The sequence below is a fragment of the Ochlerotatus camptorhynchus genome, unplaced genomic scaffold (assembly GCF_037179485.1).
Source record: "Ochlerotatus camptorhynchus isolate MF236.1 unplaced genomic scaffold, CSIRO-AGI_Acam_v1.1 ptg000203l, whole genome shotgun sequence".
In the NCBI taxonomy this organism is placed as follows: domain Eukaryota; kingdom Metazoa; phylum Arthropoda; class Insecta; order Diptera; family Culicidae; genus Ochlerotatus; species Ochlerotatus camptorhynchus.
Genome location: NW_027040693.1, coordinates 99,366 through 113,822, shown reverse-complemented (window position 1 = coordinate 113,822; position 14,457 = coordinate 99,366).

Genomic DNA, 14,457 nt, shown 5'->3' with positions numbered 1-14,457 from the left:
AAAAATCATACGCGTCAGTAATTTTTTTTAGCGTTAGTCTTCCGTGGTAATCTGGTTGCTTTAAAGGTATTCAATTTAAGCGAATTATGTGACTGCTGTCACAAAGCCTGATTTTTGTACAAATTCTTCTCACCAGGAAAAAAAACGAAACTCATTGTAGTATGCAATGATTAAAAAAAAAAAGTTTTCTACCATCCATTCATTCCATACCATTCAAGTAGCAGCAGCTAGTCAGATCGGTATCACCTTCAACAACTGTGAATATAGTCCAACTCCTCCTCCTGTGGAGGCAGTTGAAAAAAAAAAACATTGAATGAAAAATCGCTCCCACAAATTGGAACATGTCGCTTGTAAAGTAAACATTTTTTTCATCATCCTCGCCATCCTCATGTTCACCATCGTCACATCGGCTGGCATCGCACACCGCAACTCTGGCATCAAAAGCTTCAATCACATCGCATACAATTTTCAGCCGAACTTTTTTTTCGTTTTATTATTTTTATTATTATTTTGCCGTTTGTGATCCCTTAGTTCCAGAATCGGGAAGCGAATCCGGAATATTGTACCACATTTTGAGTACACACGGTTTGTACATACTCACTCAGCAGTGCACAAACAAATGTTCACTTCATCACAACATTAATTGACTAAAGGCAGCGAGCGTGCAGGCAATGTGGGGTGACTTACGATGTGAATTTACTCGGAAAATAAGGTGGGATATTTATTCAGCGCTGGAACTGAATAATGTTTGGATGGTTCTTGTCAGGAAACACGACTATTTGTAACACACTTTTACTAGGGCGTACTCAGCCTTGGAAATCAAGGGTGGCTAAATTTGTCTGATGATTGGTCGTGAACATTTAGGAATTGTTTTCAGATCAAACGAGAACCCAACAGTCAATTTATGCTGATTAAAGGCTGAATAAGCAATTTTTTAGCTGCAGTAGCATATTTTTGCCTGAATAAGCTCTTATTCAGCTTCCAATGTTTGTTAGGAAATTCTTTCTAGATGTCACCGGGAGTTCGTTTTGGGTTGATTCCTCAATTTTTTTAAATTCTTATTGCTCATTTAATTATCATTAAATTTACAGAAAAATTAGGGTAAACGTTCCTATAGTTGCGGTACGTTACACGCTATGTCTGAAGGCACTTTTTTGCTACTTTCATGTACCTCAGTTTATGCTTCACAGGACGTTAGCATTGATCAAATCTGCGAAGGTTTTAAAATATTTCATATTGGTTTTTTTTTTAGAAAAAAGTGTTTTGAAGTTTACTTAGTATTTACAAAGGCGAATACGGACTATTTATGATGCAAAAGTGTTAAGGATCGAAAAAAATTCTGCTGAAAATGATTCAAAAGGGGATGAAAGCTGTCAAAATCAGGGATCGACTAAAAACTCAGAGTGGTGCAAAAAACACTGGTGCTACTCTAAAATAAGGGAGCGCGTCCCTTATATTTGGAAGGAGAAAGAGACTAAGGAGAGAGAGATTTCATATTTAGGAGAGAGTACTTGGACAGCTCAGGTGCTGCTTGCGTATAGCACAATCGAATAGTGCACGGTGTTATGACGGGAGTAGCACTTTTCAATCGGGAGAGACGTGACTTATGTCGTTTTCGTTTTTGCGGTGCAGCACTGGTGTAGTGTAAGCAGCAATAAGCGCGAGTCTTTGACAGCTCAACATCATTTGTTTGTAAACAAAGGTGCATCCTATATCTACAACATATTTCGGTGTACGGCAGTGTAGCACGGTGTAGCTACACGGCAAAAACGAAAACGACATTAGAGATTTACAAGAATGGCTGCATATTTTAGGCTGGGTGCAGAATATTTTTATACTCATATAATATATCCGGAGTGATTTGAAATTTGGGCGTAATTGCTTTTGTAAACAAACACGTCAATTACTGATTTCTCTTGAATGAAAGCTCAATCTCACAAACAAACTATACCAAATGATAGTGGAATAATTCCATAGTGTTATTACTTTTCGAGATTGAGCTTTTATTCGCGAGAAATCGGTGATTGACGTGTTTGTTCACAAATGCAATTACGCCCAAATCTCAAATCACTCCGGATATGTTGCAGAAGCTTAGGAAAATGCAAATTTTGATGCTTTTCCTTAAGAGGTGCTTTTAAGATCGATGTGTAATTTTCTTCACTAGGGGGTTAGCTCTGGTCGACATTCCGGCGAAAAATGTAAGCCGATACCAACCTGACTTCTATCAAACCCCAACCCGATGTTGACCTGACATTGACCCGACATAAACCCCAAATTGACCCGACAACCACACGACATTGGGTCGACATCGACCCTAAATTAGCCTTACATTGATCCGACATCGGGCTGACTTGTCTGTTCGTGACCATTTTGCTGGGTTTCTTCCACACTCCACTGTCGTACATCAAATGATATTGGGGGACTCAATTGACAGTGACAATGAGCTTCGAATGAGAGAGGGGCTCTTCAAATGATGGGCACGAGAGATTTTTTTCCTCTGAATCGATTTAATAGTTGTATTGGTTTATTGAAGATATCGAATGATATGAAAATTAACAGCACTGAGGCTAACTATCCTACAACGCTACAGTTATAGAGAAAGTACACTGTCGGAGAAATAAAGAGAGAGAGAAAGAGACTTAACACCGTTGGAGCGGCAGCTCTCCAACACAAGAAGAATGAAATGTGCTGCACGATTTAAAATGCTCTTTCACGTCTCTTTGGAAATGAAAGTGCAGTCTCGCAACAGCGTGTGTTTTACTCGCAAAAAATTGAGTAGCACCCGATCCCTGGTCAAAATACTTAGTTTCAATGGTATAGTAAGATTCCCTCTTCGGTACGTCAGATATTGTAACCATGTCATGATCTCATAATGTTTAAATTAATAAAAATAATTGAACAATGGTTTTAGCCTCTAAATTTACTATTATTGTGTCATTCCATTGCAAAACGATATAGTGGTTCTCAAAATTTTGTAAAAAATTGTATTAGGTTTCCTTATCACAAAATATTTTCTTTATTTTGTCATAGTTAGGGTAGTCCAAAAATCGTTTTTTTTTTCAAAATGACTTTTTTCCAAAATATTAAATGATATATGGATTGTATTAATGTATTATGGTTTTCTTGATTTGTAGATAGAGGGCGCAATGTGTTTTTATCTTTTTCCTTTTTACACGGGCTTTTTTTACACACCATATAGAAAAATCAGCGATGTGTTGTTTTTCATTAGCTGATGATCAAAATTTCATTCTTAAAAAACTACACGTTTATCAGGCAAAAGCGTTTATCAAGCACATACAATGGCAACCAGCCACCACATTGCGGTATTGGGGCCACTATCTTGGATTCAAAAATGGCGTAAGCCATCGATTTTTGGGACGTACGTCTCGTTCTTGTTACGAAAATACCCATATTGTAAGGTATTTGATAGTTTTTCCGAATCTGAGAGCCACCACCTTGGATTCCAAAATGGCACCACACATCGATTTTCGGCTTCTACATGTTATTCCGGTCTGAAAGTATCCATATCTTAAGACTCAACAGTTTTTCAGAAATCAATGGTCGCCATCTTGTATTATGAAATGCCGTCAGACATCTTTTTTTCGGGATGTACACGTCGAATCTGTTCCGAAAATAACCATATTTTAGGATATTGACAGTTTGTCTGAAACCCATAGCAGACACCTAGGATTCCAAAATGGCGTCGGACAACGATTTTCGACATCGTCGTCTCCGTTCCGAAAATACCCATCACTTGAAACGAAGAAATCATATCAAGAAGACTGACAACTTTAAGGAATCCAAGCGACAGATACAGTAACGCCAACCGGTGGACAGACAGACAGACAGACAGACAGACAGACAGACAGACAGACAGACAGACAGACAGACAGACAGACAGACAGACAGACAGACAGACAGACAGACAGACAGACAGACAGACAGACAGACAGACAGACAGACAGACAGACAGACAGACAGACAGACAGACAGACAGACAGACAGACAGACAGACAGACAGACAGACAGACAGACAGACAGACAGACAGACAGACAGACAGACAGACAGACAGACAGACAGACAGACAGACAGACAGACAGACAGACAGACAGACAGACAGACAGACAGACAGACAGACAGACAGACAGACAGACAGACAGACAGACAGACAGACAGACAGACAGACAGACAGACAGACAGACAGACAGACAGACAGACAGACAGACAGACAGACAGACAGACAGACAGACAGACAGACAGACAGACAGACAGACAGACAGACAGACAGACAGACAGACAGACAGACAGACAGACAGACAGACAGACAGACAGACAGACAGACAGACAGACAGACAGACAGACAGACAGACAGACAGACAGACAGACAGACAGACAGACAGACAGACAGACAGACAGACAGACAGACAGACAGACAGACAGACAGACAGACAGACAGACAGACAGACAGACAGACAGACAGACAGACAGACAGACAGACAGACAGACAGACAGACAGACAGACAGACAGACAGACAGACAGACAGACAGACAGACAGACAGACAGACAGACAGACAGACAGACAGACAGACAGACAGACAGACAGACAGACAGACAGACAGACAGACAGACAGACAGACAGACAGACAGACAGACAGACAGACAGACAGACAGACAGACAGACAGACAGACAGACAGACAGACAGACAGACAGACAGACAGACAGACAGACAGACAGACAGACAGACAGACAGACAGACAGACAGACAGACAGACAGACAGACAGACAGACAGACAGACAGACAGACAGACAGACAGACAGACAGACAGACAGACAGACAGACAGACAGACAGACTGGCCAAAGTTGACCGAATCGTTAGCGCGGGCATGCGACACAACCATGCTGAGGAAATCGGAGCCAAGGAACAGACGGTGCCCAGCTTACTGGTGGAACGAGGCACTTAGCACCCTCCGCACTAGTTGTCTCCGAACCAGAAGGCGCGTTCAGAGAGCAAGAACTGATGCAGACAGAGCGGAGCAAAGGGTGGTGTTTCGAGCAGCCAGGGCCGCTCTAAAACAGGAGATAAAGCTGAGCAAGTCAAATTGCTTCAAGGAACTATGCCGAGACCCTGGGGTGACGCATACCGAGTCGCGATGGCGAAGATTAGAGGTCCAACGACGCCCGTTGAATGTGCCCAGACAAACTGAAAGTCATCGTGGAGGGACTTTTCACGACCAAATGACCTGGCCACCCACACCGTACGACCAGGCAGAGGCAGACAACACCGAAGGTAGACAAGTCTCCAACGAGGAGCTCGTAGCAGTGTCTAAAGGGCTGAAGACGAAGAAGCTCCCGGTCCGAATAAAACAGCCGGAAAGCTATTGGAGAAGATCATCCTCAACAGGCTAACGAAATGCACGGAGAGTGAACACGGAGAGTGAACACGGATTATCGGTGAGGCAGTTCGGATTCCGGAAAGGGAGATCAACGGTGGATGCAATTCGGACAGTGGTCGAGAGTGCCGAGAAAGCGTCCAAACAGAAGCGGAGAGGAGATCGATGCTGCACCGTGATAACGATCGACGTGAAGAACGCATTCAACAGCGCCAGCTGGGAGGCCATCGCCAAAGCACTGCATGGAATGAGGGTTCCTGATTACCTGTGTAGCATTATAAGGAGTTACTTCCAGATCCGGATTCTAGTCTACGCGACGGACATGGGAGATAAATCAATCCTGATCACGGCGGGTGTGCCACAAGGCTCCATCCTTGGTCCAACGCTCTGGAACGCGATGTACAACGGCGTGCTGAAGCTGCCCAAAGGAGTCGAGATCGTAGGATTTACGGACGACGTCGTCTTGGCGGTAGTAGGTGAGACGTTGGAAGAGGTGGAAATGCTGGCTACCGAGGCGATCGACACGGTTTCCAACTGAATGCAAGGAGCGGAGCTGCAGATAGCCCACCACAAAACGGAAGAGCTATTGGTCAGTAACTGTAAAGCTGCTCAGCGGGCAGAAATTACCGTCGGGGAGAACGCCATAGCGTCAAAGCGCGTGCTGAAGTATCTTGGAGTGATACTCGATGACCGGCTAAACTTCAATAGCCACGTCGACTACGCATGTGAGAAGGCGGCGAAGGCCATCAATGCGATAGCTAGAATCATGCCAAACAACTCTGACTTGGACTTTGTTGTTTATTGTTGCCATATATCAACAGGCTGCAACGAAGCGCATCACGTGTGAGGTGAAAGTCGAATACATATGCGACTCTGTTGAACACACGCTGTAGTCCGCAAATCACACCATATGCCCCGTAATTCGTGCGACGCAGTGGCAGTCTCAGCATGAGGTTGTTACGGAGTGGTCGGGGTTGCACGTTTAGGTCAATTTGCCTTAGGATAGCCTCACAATCTATTCGTCCCTGTAGAGTGTCGGCGATAATCAAAGCTCTGTTGGTGTCCCTTCTAATCCGGAGAGGTTCAAGGTTTATCAGTTGGCAGCGACTCTCGTAGCTGGGCAGCCGAAGCGGATCTCTCCAGGGCAGTCTACGAAGCGCAAAACGAAGAAAGCGACGTTGAACAGATTCGATTCTCTCGGCACCATTGTTGTAATTCGGATTCCAAACCGCAGAACAATACTCAAGCGTCGATCGTACGAGGGAGCAGTAAAGAGATTTTAAGCAGTAGACATCGGTGAAATTCTTAGCTATCCTGAAGATGAATCCTAAAGTCCTAGACGACTTATTGATGACATAAGAAATGTGTTGCCTGAATGTTAGCTGTGAATCCAACACTCTGGACCAAGTAGCAGCAAGAGGCGTCTTCTGGCCAGTGTATCGTCGTCGATACTGAAGTATGGAGGTCCAGCCTGCGATACAGCGCTGAAACGAAGAAGAACCAAAGGAAATTGAGCAGTACGTTCCGGCTCATGGCCATGCGAGTCGGGAGTGCGTACAGAACTATTTCGACGGAAGCAGTATGCGTTATCGCCGGTATAATACCCATCATCATCACCTTGGCGGAGGACACCGAGTGCTATATGCAAAGAGATACCAGAGAAGTACGAAAAATGGTGAGAACGGTGTCGATGGCTAAGTGGCAGCAGGAGTGGGATGCAGCGGAGAGCTGTAGATCAACACACAGGTCGACGAAATACTCTAGGGAAGTTCCGGGGGGATAGTGGCTAGAGGCGAGTAAGGTTTTAGTGGCTAAGAGTCACACACTGTGCCAGAAGGAGAAACACACACGCAACACAGTGACAGGCCGGGCTTTTGAAGCTTTCCTTACTATAAAAAAAAGCCGGCAGACAAATAGACAGACAGACAGATAGACAGATAGGTAGAAATGGATAGATATAGATTGAATAAACTAAAAATTCCGTGCGTTTAGTGCACGAAAATACTTAATTCTGTCATCAGTAAACGAGGTGTTTTTGTGCTGGAAAAAGTGCTTTCCCTAACACAGTCGCCGAATATTGATACCGAGCACGTAATCCTTCGTCAAATCAACGGTCGTGCCTTGGATAGGATTGGGCGATCTTCAAAGACAGATCGATCTTGACGGATCGATCTTATATTTATCTCTAGAATCGATCCACTGATTAAATCGGTACCAAAGGATTTATCTTTGGTAGATCGATGTTTTGATTTTTTTTAATACGCTTGATTACGTTGTAACCCCGAACAAATCTTTTCTTTATAATATTTAACTAAATGTTGTCGTTTTAAATATTTGATTTTTATGTTCTCGGCTTGAACAAAAGGTTTGATTGTGTATTAAAAGAAGTATTTGAGAAATACCGTAGCTGGGGAAACAAATTAAACCGTAATAAACAAATACCATAAGCGAACGATAACCCAAATTGTCGAACTTTTCCACAAATGGTTTGGATTATACCCCAAACACGTCGTTAAGCAAAATAACCATACACATGTTATAAGGGAAACCTTAAGAAAAAATCCTTATTATTGTAAAGAGTGCTGGACTAATTAAAATTAAATTCAGTACGAAATATCGAAAACAACAACTGGTACTTGCCAAATACTCGAAACTGATAAATCATTAATGATTCAAATCTACACAACAATAGTTAAAATGTATTCTTCATTATGAGTTGTTCCGTTTTTCTCGAAAATGATTCAACTTGAATCATTAATGTATCATTCCGTTTCTCCGTGTAGACAAAATGTGACAGCAAGGAGCAATGAGCACAGGAGGGAGGTAGCGCAAACCTTCAAATATTGCTGTATTCGTAAATATCGGAAACGCAAATAGTAACATCTATCTTTTTTTTGACGTAGACTACGTATTACGGGAAGGTACTGGGGGTAAATCGAAAATCTAAAATTGCGACCGCCACGAAAAGGTGTAAGATTTTGAACGCTTATAACTTTGTCATTTATAGATGAAATTAAAATGCAAATACAACAATCGATAGGAAATAACTCTCGTAAGCCAATTAACCCCCCTTCTTTCTCGAAGCGTGTTTTGCAACACATCTAATACATGGCCGGTCCCAACTTCTGAAACCCCTCTCCTCCCTCAACTACTACGTTATTTATGAAAGTTCCCTAATCATTGGGCAACACTGAAAATCAGCAGCACACCACACAACACGGGTTGGACATTTATGTGACATTTCGGTATTGATCGTCAATATTTCGCTATCAGAACATTTTAGCTTGAAATCCCTCCATTTAATTCTCGGTACATCTTTAATCTATTGATTGAATTAAGAAAAATCTTAATATGGTTTTTTTTAGATTTCGTGCGTTTTGTGAACGCACATCCATTATTTAGCATAAGAAAATGGGAACGGGGTGTTTTTTTTAGTGATAAAAAGGATTTTCCTACACAGATTACAATTTTCTGTACCAAGCACTGACATTATCAGACGGTGCCTCTATTTATGCTTTTAGATTAGCTATGAAAGTCCTCCTACTTGGAAAATTTGGCTATAGAACAGTTTATACAACCCCAGTTTTTTTGTTGATGGGGGTGAGGCATAGCAAGCCGTTCGATTGGATAATTTTTCAAGTAGGAGGGACTTGCAATGCTTATCTCTTAGCATAAATAGAGGTGCAGTCGATTTTTTTTTCAGTGCTAGGTTCTGTAATTCTGTTTTCTGTTTACATCGCTACAGTTAAGCGAAACAATTCAAGCTGAACATTGCATTAGGTCCTAAGTAACACTGACAAGATTCTCTTCGTCGACCTTCTCCTTGAATCCACTCGGCCCAGGTATTTTCAGCACACATATCGATAAAAGAAGTTGAATATGTATTTGCATTTTTATGAGGTCCAGAATTTAACCAAGTTTTACTAAGTAGGAAATCCAAAATATGTACATAGGACCGAAATCATAGGTTATTTCTACTGTATTTTAAATCAATATCTAGAAAAAATGCACGAGAATTTTATTACACAGCTTATCGTAATCTACGTCAACCATGCGGTCGTGTCTTGTACACAACCCCATCATTTTTTTTTACCAGGGGGGCGGCTACGAGATTTCGAGCTCCCAGTTGAAGCCAGCGAGTCATCAGTTTCGTTACCATTGGAATGGTTGTCCTTGACCCACCCTTAGATTGTTGTGTGGGCAAAGTGGGGACTCTGGTTGGTTTTTTTGAAATTCCCTGGAGGTAACGGTTGTAGTACAACAATTGGTTGCTTGGGTACCACTACTGCTGCTGCCGCTGCTTTGGTTGCTGCTTGAGCTCGCGTGTTTGGAGCCGATGCACCAGAGATAGAAGTCGTTGACTTAGTGGCAGAGGTTGACGAAACTGACTGCTGGTGCTGCCAAGCTTGAATCCTTCTTTTGTCCAAGTTTGGGCTTTTGTTTGGTGGCTTTGGCATAGGATTGATGATTGGACTTGTCTGCAGACAGTTTTTGGATGAGCAGCTTCTTATTCTGCACGCAAGACGCCCCATTGTGAACGAACTTTTCGCAGTAACGACATGTCTGGTGTTGCCCATAGTAGGGAACGTACACACTTAGATTTTTTCGCCGAGATGGGCACCACCGAGCAGCTCGGCATTTTATTTTGCTGGTTCTCAGTGAAAAACTTGCCGAGATTCAGCTAACAAACGGGAATTTTGCCGAGATCTCAGCTAACAAACATATTTTTTGCTGAATTTTCAGCGAAATAAAATGCCGAGCTGCTCGGTGGTGCCCATCTCGGCAAAAAAATCTAAGTGTGTATGTGGTTTCTCCGTCAATCTTAATGTAAGACGGAACGTTTTCTTTGACTAACATTCGAGAGATCCAGACTCTCGTTGGTTTCCCTGGGAATCTGTATTTCCCGTCCCACGTTTGTTCATAGGTGTGCAGTATTTCACCATATGCACTGAGAAAATCCTCGATTTGTTGCTTTGCGATATTCTCGGTGAGGTCGTACAGCTTCACTTCCACTGCAACATCTTCCATACGAATTGGCAGTTTGTATGTCTTCCCATCGAGCACTATCTCATGCTGATTGTCGTGTTCTTCAACCACTCTTTGGGCCAGTTCAAGATCACACACTTTCACAAAGGCACAACTAGAGGTTCTGCTGCATTGAATACGCAAAACTTGTTCTTCGGTTAGGCCGAGTTGTTCTGCAATAAAAATATCCCTTTTCTTTTGCACTTAGGCGCCATGGCGGTAATAATTTTTTTTTTATCCAAATCGACTTCGAAGCAGATTACAGATTACTATCAGAATCTGAAGGATCGAAGAGGAATTTTCCAAGAAGGATTACCTCGGGTAGGGTCCAAACAAGTATCGAAAAGGAATAAGAGTCGAAAAAGGTAGTAAATTTACAGGTATATAGTAGCACTTCGTTCAGCAAAAAGAAAAATTGATCCGCACGGCAAGGGAGCACGATGCGGACTGATTCCTACATCAATAATGCGGTCATGTTTGGGACTCAACCCTTATTTTTTTTTAATCTGATCTTGAACAATTTTCAAAATCTGTCCACTTGAATATTCCTTTATGCTTAGCTTTTCTTAGCTTAGACTAACTAAGAATCAGTGAAATCTCACAATGAACCAAATTAATGGTGACCGTAAATTTAATCACCGCGAATGCAACGTGCCCACACATCATTTGTTCATCGATTTCAAATCCGCATACGACACAATCGATCGAGATCAGCTATGGCAGATTATGCACGAGTACGGAATTCCGGATAAACTGACGTGATGTGCGTTGTTCGAGTATCGGGGACACTCTCGAGTCGAGTGTCTACTGTTCAACATCGCGTTAGAAGGTGTGATCAGAAGAGCTGGGATAGACACGAGTGGCACGATATTCAGGAAGTCCATCCAGCTCCTTGGCTTCGCCGATGAAATTGACATTACGGCACGGAACTTTGAGATGATGGCAGAAACGTTCATCAGACTGAAGGCTGAAGCTAGGCGGATTGGACTTGCCATCAACGCATCAAAGACAAAATACATGAAAGATAGAGGTTCTAGGGAAGACAATGTTAGCCTACCACCCCGAGTTCAAATTGACGGGGACGAAATCGAGCTGGTCCATGAGTTCGTGTATTTGGGCTCACTGGTGTCTGCCGAAAATGATACCAGCAGAGAAATTCAAAGACGCATTATGGCAGGGAATCGTGCCTACTTTGGACTCCGGAGGACGCTCCGGTCGAATAAAATTCGCCGCCGCACGAAATTGACTGTCTACAAGACGCTGATTAGACCGGTGGTCCTCTACGGCCACGAGACCTGGACTATGCTCGTGGAGGACCAACGCGCCCTTGGTGTTTTCGCACGGAAGGTGTTGTGTACCATCTGCGGTGGAGTGCAGGTCGATGACGGAACGTGGAGGAGGCGAATGAACCACGAATTGCTCCAGCTACTGGGAGAAGCGTCCACCGTCCACATTGCAAAAATTGGTCGACTACGGTGGGCTGGGCACGTCGTAAAAATGCCGCACGACGACCCAGTGAAAATGGTTCTCGAAAGCGACCCAACAGGAACAAGAAGAAGAGGCGCACAGCGGGCAAGGTGGATCGACCAAGTAGAAGGCGACCTGCGGACCCTTCGCAGACTACGAGGCTGGCTAAGTGTGGCCATGGATCGAGTAGAGTGGAGACGACTTCTTCGGACAGCAGAGGACAACAAGGCCTTAGCCTGAATGGGATTGGATGGTCATATTAAATTAATAGTGACCGCCCATTCGCAATGTACAATTTTTTAAGAATGAGAGTAAATTTTAATGAAGCCATATCTTATGCTATAAACAATAATTTGATGGTTCTATTAGAAATATAAATGGTTTTCAGTTAAATTGTCGTAAATACATTTACTTTGATTAAAATTATTATTGTATTGAATCGCTGTTGCTCCATATATTTTCATCCTTTTGTCCCTTTCTACCTTTTTTTTCCTTTGGACCTATTGTCGTTTGCGACCTTTTGTCCCTTTCAACATTTTGTAATTTCGATCTTTTTGAATATTGACCTTCTAACCTTTAGACCTTTTGTCGCTAAGTAAAGTCGAAGGACAAAAAAAAAAGTGTGTTTTAGATACAACCTCTTCCTTTTTTTACATAGTTTATCGTCATGAGATTGACAATTCCCAAGCGGTGGATCCTAGAAAAGTTTGGTATTTGCCACTAGGTGTGCTCATCAATCCTTTAAAGCAAGGCAAACTCCGCATCTTCTATGACGCAGCCACAAAAGTGAATGCTCGATGGACATTTCAAAAGGTCCTATCTGCCTTGATCGATTCTCTTCATCGACTTCCTCTTTTGATAACCACGCCTACGCAAACGTATGCCGTGCTCTTTTTGCCACACAGCTTAGAACTTTGAACACAGCAAGGAATGCTTTTGAAATTGAGTTATTAACGAAAGAGATAGTCGATGAAGAGAACCGATGAATGCAGATAGAACCTTTTGAAATGTTTATCTAGAATGGTTTGAGCTTGAACACGATGCTGATTAAGGGGCCTGACCCGAGATGGGAAATGACAGGTGGGCAGGAACTCACGGTCTCCCAGTGTTGGTGAGTTCTTTGCCGTTAATGTTCACGAAAAGTTCACTATTTTGCCATACAGAAATTCAAAACAAAAATTTTCATCTGCGGATTTGGACAGTTTTTGACCTGTTTCATACGACCGGAAGATGTATGCTGGTCACAAATGCTGTGCCAAACTGATTTCCTACGCAATTAATCAATCTTTGGTGTGAATTTCGCTAATAAACACGAGGAGCATTTCTTATAGCAAACATGCCATAACAAAATGGGCATGGTTCATTTTAGTAAACAAACTAACACTTCTTCCGACTGTGTCACCTCTCTTACTTGCCTAGGGCCTGACCTGCTTGTACCCTTGAAGTCGGTTCTTACTGGTTTTAGAGAACGAAGAATAAAGGCCCACGCACATTAGATCCGGATCGGACGGGTTGCGGCAAAGTGACAGCTAAATCTATTGTCTAACTGTCAAATTTACGTCAAAGCAACGCAAACGGATCTAATGTGGGTGGCCCTTAACTGTTTGTACGGACGTGAAAGGAATGTTTCACCAGATGCTCATGCGAAGCGTAGATAAATAGGTCCAGTGAGATTTTACACCTTCTTTAAATCATCTCGTGAAGGTTTTATACGAAATAATGCATTTCGTACAGAACTATTTGTGCGGTGTACACGGCGAATGAGATCGACTCAAGTTTCAGTTCAGTTTACTCTTTCCAGGTTTATACAGGAAAAACATTCTGAATACAGGAAAAGTAAAGATTGGATTCTCTCAGCCTATTGGTACTACTCCAAGACTGAGTAAAGTTTTCGTCAATTTTCCTCATTTTCCGCCAGATTTTTTAGGTTTTCCACAGGCATGAGGCAAATTTACTCATCGCTGAGTTCCTGCACCTTTTACGATTATAATTCAACTGAACTCAAATTTGGGTTGAACTCATCGGCCGTGTAGTCTATTGTAATATCTACTATTAAATTAGTAGTATGAAACATAAGCAGAGGATGTAAGGTTGGACACCTTACGTTGGATGTAAGAGAAATTTGTTTTGCGTGTACCTTTCCAAACGCAGTTTTGCTGGCGAAAAATCTTTTCTCCGAGAAATCTAAAGCGTGTACCTTCTTGCAGTCCTTACTTTTACTAGTTTACCCCTAACCTGCTTTACAAGGTTGCTACTGCTGATGAATAGCCATCAGCAAATGGGTAAATATAACGCTGGCATCGGATTTCATCTCACGCACAGCAAATAATCAAGTCAACGGACTGCCACTGCTGCTGCTCCCGTTCCAACACGGCAGGTTGACACCAGGCTCTACTACCTAGCAGCTAGTATATCATCAAGACGAGAACGACACGAAACACCAACAACTTGGTTTGCTCGTTTCGTTTTGACGATGCCGTCGTTTGCAGAACCAACTCGAGCGAGTTAACCTTTTTCACTCTTTCTCGCGTCGCCTGGAAGCTGAACCAGAACCAGAACCAGAACCAGAAG